At 46.2% G+C, this 11,720-nt stretch overlaps 1 long non-coding RNA gene across 1 annotated transcript; it reads left to right on the forward strand.

Annotated features, from left to right (window-relative positions):
- The first annotated feature begins 6,535 nt into the window (after window positions 1-6,535).
- LOC106726092 lies at window positions 6,536-8,591 on the forward strand. Its single transcript, XR_001362101.1, has 3 exons — window positions 6,536-6,571; window positions 7,028-7,137; window positions 8,526-8,591. It is a non-coding gene; the product is annotated as an uncharacterized LOC106726092 (long non-coding RNA).
- Window positions 8,592-11,720: the final 3,129 nt, after the last annotated feature.

Here is an 11,720-nt window from a genome sequence, read left to right on the forward strand (position 1 = left end):
TCTATGAATTTTTTATTTCCATTAACTTTGATTTTTTTAAATATTGCATTAAAATCTTATTTATCTGGATTCCTGAGTTTCTTAGCTCCCCCTGTAAATGTTGCACCCAAGATGAGGGAGGGACTTCCTCCCCACCTCTTGGTTCTGGCTACCCTTTAGTACCGTCTGATCTTATTGTCACCACATGCAAATAGGTGGCAAACCTTATTCAGAAATAGAAAAGAAAGTGCATTTAGTTACACGGGTTATTTGGACCCTTTGCAGTTATGGTTCTAAAACTTTTTTGGGGGTATAGACCCCATCCAGAACCTGACGAAAGCTACGGTCCCTTTGCACCTACAGACTACATTTTGCATTTTATTTCAAGGCCTGTGAAAAGTTCATGTTTTAAAGGAAACTTCTCCAACTGGAGAGATTACCACCAGGCCAGACTTCCTCTTTCCACTTGTGTTCTGGCTTTCCTTCCACCCTCCGTACCAAAGGAAGAACTAAATATCTTGTTTCTGTTTTTTTGTGCCTTTTGGGGGGTGGAGGTGTTGTCCATCGTGGGGACAGACACATCTCCTGGCTCCCCTGCTGATCTTCACAGTTTGGGTGCTTCCTGGCCAGGCCTCCTGGGGATGAAATGCTATGTCACAGGCTGGGGCCCCTCCTAAAAAGGAAGCATTGCTCTGAATATAAATAATATTGGATGCAAGAGCAGCATCCCATCAACACGTCATTCAACTGGGCTTTGACCAGGGTTTCTCACCCTCAGCACCGACAGCATTTTGAGTGGGATGATTGGTTGTTGCAAGGGTCGGCCTGTGCATTGTAGGATAATTGGCCGCATTCCTGACCCGATAGATACCAGCAGCACCCACAGTCGTGAAATCCAAAAATGTCTCCAGACACAGGTCCCTGGGGGACACAATTGCCTCACCCAAGAACCTCTGGGCTTTGCAATCTATAATAATAAAAGCATAATATGCTAATTAGACCGGACAGCCCAACAACCTTCCGGACAACCTTCCTGCCAAGGCAGAGGCGGTTAGGGGCAATGCAGCAGGCAGGCAGAATTGTTAGGGGCTATTAGGCAGGCAGGCAGAGTGGTTAGGGGCTTGTTAGGGTCAATCAGGCAGGCAAGCGAGTGGTTAGGGGCAATCAGGCAGACAGGCGAGCGGTTAGAGGTGATCAGGCAGGCAGTCGAGCGGTTAGGGGGTGATGAGGCAGTCAGGCAGAGGTGGTTAGGGGCGACCAGGCAGGCAGAGGCAATTAGGGATGATTAGGCAGTCAGGCAAGTGGTTAGGAGCCAGCAGTCCTGGATTGTGACAGGGATGTCCGACTACCGGTTTAGGCCCAAACCGGCAGTCGGACATCCCTTGAGGGGTCCCGGATTGCGAAAGGGTGCAGGCCAGGCTGAGGGACCTCCCTCCGCGCCCCCCCACTCCCCGCATGAATTTCATGCACCGGGCCTCTAATATACAAAAAATGTAACAGAAACCCACACCTGAAACCTCTATGTTCAAGTTGACCGATGTCACCCCAATAAATTAGATTTTTTTAAAAAGAACCTCTGGGTTAGACCTTGCAAGTCGCCTGAGTATTTGGTGACCTTTTCCCAGTTTTTCTTTCCAACTTTTGGTAAGATGTTTGCCTTTCCTACAGCAACAGTTAACACACTGAACAACATGCAATGGCTTGTTTACAAATTCATTGAGAGGTTAATCCTTAACTTCTATCCATCTTACAATGAAACAATTGGTTTTTATGAATTTGCAGCCCTGGAAAAATTCATAAAGACCTTCCCCTCCCTGAACCGGACGCCCCTCTCTCCTCCTCAGACACCCCTCTGCTTCTCCAGCCCAGATTCCAGGAAGTGTCACCCGTAACAAATGACTAGCGAAAGGAATCCCCAGTTTTTACAACCCCCAGCTTTACTTCAGAAGAGTGTTTTCATCCAGCCCTGGGAAGTATTACTTTCTGCTCGCGTGTAATTAAAACCCCAGCCCTCTATTCAAGAATGCGCTTGCAGCAATCTCTTCATTGTCTCTTGGAGCTTGAAAGTGTTCTTCCTTCACAGGGCTTACGGGAGCGTACGGATCCCAGAGACATTGGTAGTCATTGTCCCCCCGGAAATATGACACTCGAGATGGATAGCTCGCTTTCACTGGGTTAGGATTTAATGGAGGGTAAAGTTTTTAATCTGCTTGTTGGAAGCTTAATATTCCTAAGAAAGAAAAGATACTTTACAGTCTCAGCAAAAGCGTCTTCCTTCCTTCCCTCCTTCCTTCCTTCCTTCCTTCCTTCCTTCCTTCCTTCCTTCCTTCCTTCCTTCCTTCCTTCCTCCTTCTTCTTCTTCTTCTTCTTCTTCGTGGACTTTAAAGACTTTTTCATGTTTTCTTATCAGGACCTATTTGTTACAATAATCTCAAATAACATCAATTTTCCCACTCTTAATTACCAAATACATATGCAGCACACACAAACATTTTTAAGCCACAAAGAAGCAAAACAAATCACTGGGAAAATCAACACCTGGGGAACCCGGAGGCACTGTGATGGGTCTTCCACACCATAATTTGAGTGTGAACGCGAACTCGGAGCAGACATCCGACTAGCAGAAGGCATCCTATCCTTAAGTGGATCCCATCAGGAAGGCCTCGTTCCCTAAGGACTTGAAGTGGAAGCAGAATTCTAAGCCTGTCTTTCTTAATTTTGTCGGGTCAGGACGCCTTCGATAATCCCGTGTTATTTTGGCGGTTGGATTTTTGTTTGTTGTTTGTGTGATTAATTTATTTAAAAGAGGTAATCCATTCACCATCCATGTGGTTCTATATTCTAAAGGTACAAAGAGCTATACCATGAAAAAATTCTGTGCCAGCCCTCAGTCCCCACCCTGGAGGCCTCCACCTTTTATTAGTTTCTTATACATCTTTCTGGAGATTTCTATACATTCACAAGAAATATTTTTATACCCTTTTGTATTTGTTGCTTCAAAGGAAACATGTTAGCCACACTGATCTGTATTTGCTTTTTTCACTTCCATATACATCTTGGCATCAGAATAGAGAGAGCTATCTACCACATTTTTAAAAAGAGCTGCATGGTATTTCAGTATGTGGCTGTACTTAATGTTCTTAACCATGAAATGTATTGCCATCTACTCTTTTTTTTTTAAATAACAGTGATGTTGCAATGACTGTTTTAAAGACAAAAGTATAATGTAGCAGCGACCTGAGTGCCACCCCCACCACCCGAATCAAGACCAAGACCTGGGCCCAGCTCCCCTCCCCACGCCCACTCCTCACACCCTGCCCAGCCCGCCGCCAGCCTCCTTGAACCCGGGAGCTTCTTCTTCTTCTTCTTCTTCGTGGACTTTAAAGACTTTTTCATGTTTTCTTATCAGGACCTATTTGTTACAATAATCTCAAATAACATCAATTTTCCCACTCTTAATTACCAAATACATATGCAGCACACACAAACATTTTTAAGCCACAAAGAAGCAAAACAAATCACTGGGAAAATCAACACCTGGGGAACCCGGAGGCACTGTGATGGGTCTTCCACACCATAATTTGAGTGTGAACGCGAACTCGGAGCAGACATCCGACTAGCAGAAGGCATCCTATCCTTAAGTGGATCCCATCAGGAAGGCCTCGTTCCCTAAAAACTTGAAGTGGAAGCAGAATTCTAAGCCTGTCTTTCTTAATTTTGTCGGGTCAGGACGCCTTCGATAATCCCGTGTTATTTTGGCGGTTGGATTTTTGTTTGTTGTTTGTGTGATTAATTTATTTAAAAGAGGTAATCCATTCACCATCCATGTGGTTCTATATTCTAAAGGTACAAAGAGCTATACCATGAAAAAATTCTGTGCCAGCCCTCAGTCCCCACCCTGGAGGCCTCCACCTTTTATTAGTTTCTTATACATCTTTCTGGAGATTTCTATACATTCACAAGAAATATTTTTATACCCTTTTGTATTTGTTGCTTCAAAGGAAACATGTTAGCCACACTGATCTGTATTTGCTTTTTTCACTTCCATATACATCTTGGCATCAGAATAGAGAGAGCTATCTACCACATTTTTAAAAAGAGCTGCATGGTATTTCAGTATATGGCTGTACTTAATGTTCTTAACCATGAAATGTATTGCCATCTACTCTTTTTTTTTTAAATAACAGTGATGTTGCAATGACTGTTTTAAAGACAAAAGTATAATGTAGCAGCGACCTGAGTGCCACCCGCACCACCCGAATCAAGACCAAGACCTGGGCCCAGCTCCCCTCCCCACGCCCACTCCTCACACCCTGCCCAGCCCGCCGCCAGCCTCCTTGAACCCGGGAGATCTTTGAAAGGGAGATGGAACAACTTGAGTCCTAAGTGGACACCTGCTGGCCGGGGAATGAGGGCAGGATCCTGTCACTTAGCGGAGTTTGCTGCCCATTAGCAACTCTCCTGGCCGCAGGAAGGCCAGCTCCTCCTCCTCCTTCAGCCTGGAGCTGTTTCCTGGGACAGTGGTTCTCAGACAGGGACCGTTCTCCCCACAGGGGACATTTGTCTGTGTCTGGAGATACTTTGTATTTTATTTTTACTTTATTTCATTTTCCTTTTGGTTAATCCTCATCCGAGGATATTTTTTCCATTGATTTTTAGAGCGGAAGCAAGGGAAGGAAGGGGGAAGAGAGAAGAGAGAGAAATATCCATGTGAGAGAGACACATGAATTGGTTGCCTCCTGCACTCACCCTGACCAGGGCCGGGGATCGAACCTGCACCCAAAGTATAGGCCCTTAATCGGGATTCGAACCCGAGACCCGTTCGTGTGCAGGATGACACTCTACTTAGCATACCGGCCAGGGCTGAAGACAGTTTTGATGGTCACACCTGGATGGTGCTACTGGCATCTAGTGGACAGAGGGCAGGGATGACAGCCCCCACTACAGAGAATGATCCAGCCCCAAATGTCAGTAGGACCAAGGTGGAGAGACCCCGCCTGGAAGCGGTGCTCCTTTTTGCCTGGTGCCTCCTCTGTTCTTATATTGATTCCTGGCTAGTCCTTCAGACCAGGTGCCCTTCCCGCATCATCAACTGGCCCCTTCAGGCCCTCCCTCTGCAGACCCAGGGTCTCCTGCTTGGGGATCACACCCCAGGGTCCCAGGGAAAGACATCCCACCTCCTCACTATGAAATGTGCTGGCTGTGCCCACTCAGAATGCACCTTAGCAAGACTCTGCCCTTGTTGAATCTGTCCCTTCCTCAGAGCCCCTGCCACTGACCCCACCTTTGGGCCACCACATGGCCCTGGTCTACAGAAGGCAGCCAAGAAGTGACCTTTAAACTAACCTGAGGACTTCGGGCAGGAAACAGAGGTGTGTTGGAGATGGCTGAGGCGTTGATGGCTGTCACACTCCCTAGGGCTGCCTCTGACATTGGGTGGGTGGGTCCAGGGTGACAGATGTCCTCCATGTGACGGACAGCCCCACATCACAAAGAGAGAACCGGGGCCTTGCCCAGCTTCCCAATGTGTCATGGGCGTTCATGTTAGACCCCTGGCTCATCTGCAAGAATATCACTGCTGTGTGCACAGCGTTCATCAGTAACTTCCCGGGCCCGTTGTCCCAGCCCTAACTCGGGCCATTTGCATGTTCTCTTCTCTGGTACAAACAAGTCTGGCCTCTTAGTTCCAGTTGTAATTATGTCCGCGCACACACTTACTCTTTCTTTTTCCTGTTCCATGTAGCTCCTAAACCCACGCTCATTGTTTGGAAGAATGGTCAGGTTTCTTTCTGATGCTTTTCTAGAAGGGTCCTCCCACGCATTTGGATAGGGAAGTAAACGTGAGCATTCTTACCCAGAAACAAAGAGTCACTACTTCTGGGATGCCTTCCCTGCCCGGATCCTCCTCACATCTAGGTCAGGGCTGCTGCTACCCGCCTCGCTGTGCTGAGAACTTCTCCAACCTGCACTCGCCAAGGCAGGTACCTGGTTCCTGCTACACATTTGCTCAGCACCTGATTGCCCCTCCCCTGAGCTTCATGAGAGCAAGGACCCCGTTTGTCTTACCCTCGCTACACTACCTGCTCAGTGTGTGTTCTAGAACGGGGGAGATTATCTGTATGCATTTGCTAAATAAAGAAGAAGGGACAGGAAGAAGGAACAAGGAAAACATTATATCCAAAGCTTTGTTTAAAAAAAAAAAAAAAGTTAAATAATTTGTCCAGGCGTCATCTGGGGTTTGGAGGGATACCTTTGGGCCATAGAAAGCATTACCTCTCGTATTTTGCTGGTTTGTGGTTCATTGTTACCTTGAGGGGAAATTTTGAAAATCGGTGGCTAAGCATTGATTGACCCATGAACCAAGAGATCACCAGATGGATTCCTGGTCAGGGCACATGCCCAGGTTGGGGCTCCATCCCCAGTAGAGGGCATGCAGGAGGCAGCCAAGTGATGTTTCTCTCTCATTGATGTTTCTGTCTCTCTATCCCTCTCCCTTCCTCTCTCTCAAATCAATAAAAAAAAATTTTTTTTTAAAGAGAGAGAACGCAAAGAATGGACAAAACTGAGTCGTCACTTTCTGAGCGAGCAAAAGGTAAAGTCATCTTCAGCCTGATTGCATATTAGCTCCTCCTCTAAGCCCAGGGAGACCCCGGTCCTGCCTTCAGGGGCTCACCTGCTGGAGGGAGGTTGTCACTCAGAGACAGGTAACTGCAGGGTGTCAGGGAAGGACTGGACAGAGAGCCGGGGAGCTGGCGAGCAGCATGGGGCGAGCGTGTTATCCAAACATGTCAGTTTCTGGTGACAAATGGAGCCACCAGGGGGGTGGCGGCCTCCTCCAGAGCAAGCATGGCATGTGATGACGGGGGCCTGGACGCTGCCGCGTGTTAAGCCTCGGCCATAAATCGGATGATGTTCAAATGTGCCATCGTTGGGTCAGGTCAGTTTCCAAATCTGTCAACCCACTTACCTCGGCCCCGGGGCGGCCTCTGTAGGGAGAACTGCTGTCCCGAGCCCCCCTCCCACTTCACTGCCTTATGTCTGTGTGCAGACCGCTCGGGTTTGGACCATTCCAGATGGTCTTAGAAAGCCTGCTTCCTTAAAGTGCAAAAGCATCAGTGGACATTGCCGGGACTTACAAAATACACCTAGAAGAAAAAGGTTAGTTATCCCACCACCCAGGGAGAAGCACTGTTGAGATTGCAGTGTTTTTTCTTTGCATAGACATTTTTACACAAAAATGGGATCGTTCTGTTTTTATTTGTATTTTACTTCTTATTTGGAAATAACCTTAGACTCGCGGGGTACTGCAGAGAGCACAGGGGTCCCTTTATGCAGCTTTCCCCAGTGGTCACAGCCCCCAGACAATAGTATACTATCTGTGCATATTGTTGCCTAACCTTGAACAAGTTCTTACTCTAATGGGAACATCTGCCTGTGATGTTTCTGGGGTTTGCCCCCTGCAGTCTAGTTTTCACACTGCGGCCAGAGGCACTGGTTAAAACCTAAGGCTGACCCCAACCCTCTTTTACTGAAAACCCCCAGGGGTGCAAAGTCAAAGCCATAGTCGGATGGGGAGGCCCTGATGGTGGGACCAGCACCCACACCCACACTCCCTAAAGCTTTTGTCACTTTTGTCACTCTCCCCGTCACTCACTCTGCTCCGGACACACCCGCCTCTTTGCTAGTCTCCTAGCATCTCAGATGTGCACCTACCTCAGCACTGGCTGTTCCCTCTGTCTTGTATGCTCTTCCTGAAGGCACCCATCCGTATGGCCTCACCTCCTTCAAATCTTTGCTCAAATGTCATGTTCCCAATGAGAGTTCTGACCCCTCTATTTTAAATAACACCTTATACCTACCACCACTCCTGGAGCCTTCTCTTGTTGCTCTATATTTTTCCATAGCATATGGACTAGAGGCCTGGTGCACCAAATTTCGTGCACGGGTGGGGGTCCCTAGGCCTGGCTGGCGATCAGGACTGATTAGGTTCCCTGCCTCCCTGCCTCCCCCCCTCTTCCTTCCCTCGCTGCCCGTGTCCGCCGCCACCTACCCCCGTTCCCCATGCCAGCCTGGGGCCCGGCTCTGATCAGGTGATTGGGGCCTGCTGTCCTGGGGGAGGGACTGGGAAGTTGGCCAGCAGACCCCATCAGCGATTGGGGCCTGTGGGCTGGGGGCAGCTCCTGCGTTGAGCGTCTGCCCCCTGGTGGTCAGTGCGCATCATAGCGACTGGTCATTCCGGTCGTTTCAGTCATTCCATCTTAACGATCACTTAGGCTTTTATATATATAGATTGTTATATCTGTTATTCATTGTCTGATGTATGTTTCATAAGGAGGTACCCTGAGCACCTAGATCACACTGGTAATAATAGAGGCTGAACAAAATATCTATCAGTGAATAAATGAGTAGCGATTAAGAGCTTGGATTCTGTGTTCAAATCCCAGCTCTGCCACTTATGAGCTGTGCAACCTGGAGATCAAGTTACTTTTCTGTGCCTCGGTTGCCTCATCTGTAAAATGGGGGAATCATAATTCTCTGTCTCATAGGACTGTCGTGAGGATTACCTTAGTTAACACATACAAAGAGCTGGTGCAGCAGCGTCTGACATAAAGTAAATGATAAGCAAATGCTAACTACAATTGTTGTTTTACAGCATCGTTAATTATGTACCACAATTGATTTTAACAGTAGCTGGATATTTAATTGCTTTCCATTTCTCATGAGTTTATAGAAAAGTACAGTAAGCTTCCTGATATCTAGACTTTGCATATACCCTTAATTATTCCTTTAAGAAAAAAAAACATTTGTGGTTGGCTTTTTATTTACTTTTTGACCATAAACATATCTCCCCAATCAGGCTATTTTTCTTACTGCATACAAATTTCTTTTGCTTTGTTTTTCTATCACCAAAGTATCTCATATCTCATGGGTTGTACAAACAGCCCTCAAGCAATACTTTTTGAGTAAATGAATATATAAGTGATTAGAAAGTGTGCTTTATTCTCCTAGTACAAGCTGATGCATTAATAAACTGTGACCTCAGGGTTCCATAAACAGCACATAGCGGGCTCCTGTGGCAGAGACTGCTCTTGTCCCCAGGTATCCATTCTCCTATTCTTCTCCAAAAGCAAAAACCCTGACTGATAGCAGGACACATTGCGGTCTAGACCAGTGATGGCGAACCTATGACACGCGTGTCAGAGGTGACACGTGAACTCATTTTTTTTGGTTGATTTTTCTTTGTTAAATGGCATTTAAATATATAAAATAAATATCAAAAATATAAATCTTTGTTTTACTATGGTTGCAAATATCAAAAAATTTCTATATGTGACACGGCACCAGAGTTAAGTTAGGGTTTTTCAAAATGCTGACACGCCGAGCTCAAAAGGTTCACCATCACTGCTCTAGAAGCAGGAGCGGGGAGGCCTCGGGGGCTGAGTGCTGAACACACCCCGGGACAGGCAGTTTGTTCCAGGTCAGCCTGGCCACCCTCAGCTTATGTAACTTCCCAGTAATGGCCTTGGGGAAGGCATGTGGTCTCTCTCCTTCCTCTTTGGAGGTAGGCAGATATTGACGTGATTTCTGGAGCTCCTGTAGTGGGAAACAATTTGACGATAATAGAAAGGCTAGAAGGAATAGCCTCAGTTCCTAATAATTCTGGAATTGCTATATTGGCACTCTACTGTGTACTTGTCAGGAATAAACTCATCTCTTGTTGATTAGAGAGAGAGGGGAAGGAAGTGAGAGAGAGAGAGAGAAACATGGATGAGTGAGAACCATTGATTGGTTGCCTCCTGCATGCCCCCTACTGGGGATCGAGCCCAAAACCCGGGCATGTGCCCTGACTAGTGCATGGAAGGACACCCAACCACTTGAGCCACACCGGCCAGGGCTAAACAACTCTTAATTTGAGTTTTCTATGCTGCACAGCCAGAACCAACCCTACCTCATTCAGGATTCAAAAGTTTTTCTTGACTGAATGAGTGAACAGTATGTACATACATTCCTAAGTTTGAGTCATAAACTACATTTCTAACCCTGTACCTTCTAAAATCTGCTGCCGGTCTCTGGTATCTCTATAAGGTGATATATGGTGTAGGATGCATTTGTATACAAAGATCCCCCTGTTTGGTTTAGACAAAGACTTTAGTTGTCTCAGAAAGCAAAAAATCTTGTATCTCCAATTTGACTTACCAGTTCAGTAATGTCATCCAGGACATAGGCTCTTCATCCTCCCTTTCCCCTTTCTCAGCATTTCACTGATATCTTACCTCATAGTCCCAGTTGCCATCACACCAATATCACATTCTCATCCAGCAAAGGGAAATGGAATAAGGGGCAAAAGTTGTTTGTTTGTTTTTCCTGTGGTAGCTCCCTTTTTTTTTTGTCAGGGAGAAAAACCTTTTCAGAGGCCCCCAGCTGATATCCATCTCATTGGCCAGAATTGGGTCACGTGACCTGCTCAAGAATAATCACTGAGGAAAGGCAACAGATTTCCTCTGACTGATACAGACCAGCTGGTCCTTAGAGAGTAGAGTGCATGGAATCCTGGGGTCTCTGAGACCCTCCGAGTCAGGGGGTTGCGAGGTCAAATGATTTTTATCAGAATGCTAAAAAGGGATTGGCCTCGTTTCATTGTGTGGACATTTGCACTAACAGTGCCAAAGCAACTGGGGGTGAAATCGCTATGCCTCACTCCAATGACACCCGGTCAGCAAATTGCTAGTGGTCAGCATTTTCCTCACTGCCCTGCGCTCAGTTGGGTGTGCAGGAGGCGGCTGATCGATGTTTCTCTCTCACTGATGTTTCTAACTCTCTATCCTTCTCCCTCCTTCTCTGTAAAAAAAATCAATAAAATATATTTTAAAAAATAAATAAATAAAAATAAACGTCCTGATGAAGCAGTAAAATTTAATTCACCCTTGAGTACACTTTTTTTTTTTCAGTCCTTATGTGAAACAGGAAGTTCTATGAAGAAAGCTGTCCAGCCCTGCGCTGCCATGCCCTCTGGCGGGAAAGCGCGTGTTTGAATTTCGAGCTGAACTAGCTGCATTTCTCATGGAACACTGTTTTTATACCCAAGTACAGCTGACACACTGGCTTCTCAAACTTCAGTGTTTGGCAGACTTTTGCCAGGAGATGAATGAAGTAAACATGTCATTTCAAAGACAACAGCACACAGTATTTGTTGCCAATGATAACATTGGAGCTTTCAAGCAAAAATTAGAATTTCAAAATATTAGACCCACCACCGTGACCCTGATTGCTTCCCAGTACTCAGGCTCTTGCCTAATGAAATCAGTGGTGATGTTGACCAATGTGACTTTTTTGAATACTTCATGATGAAATGTGCCAACATCCAGATCTGTGTGACAAGTATTTTTCATTTGACCAATGCACGCTGTTAAAAAAAATTACGCATGGGTAAAAGATCTCTTCAGAGTGTAAGTGCAATAGGTTTTGATGTGACAGACCATGTGTAAAGTCCATCGGTATGATTTCAGGGTCCATAGACAGCTAACCTTCTAAAAAAACGACCACTTGTGCAGCCTGGGTGAGGTATCAAGTTAGACTCTCCTCAGCTCTCTAAAAGGCCATTACAATCCTTCAGTCTTTTCCAAACGCATATCTGTGAGAGCCAATGTCTTCCCTCGCCCTTCAACCAAAGCAACACGGCTCAGGGACTGAATGCAGAAGCAGATGTGAGACTCCGCTGTCTTCTATTAAAGCTGGGCATC

Source organism: Myotis brandtii, unplaced genomic scaffold, assembly GCF_000412655.1.
Source record: "Myotis brandtii unplaced genomic scaffold, ASM41265v1 scaffold225, whole genome shotgun sequence".
Taxonomy (NCBI): Eukaryota; Metazoa; Chordata; class Mammalia; order Chiroptera; family Vespertilionidae; genus Myotis; species Myotis brandtii.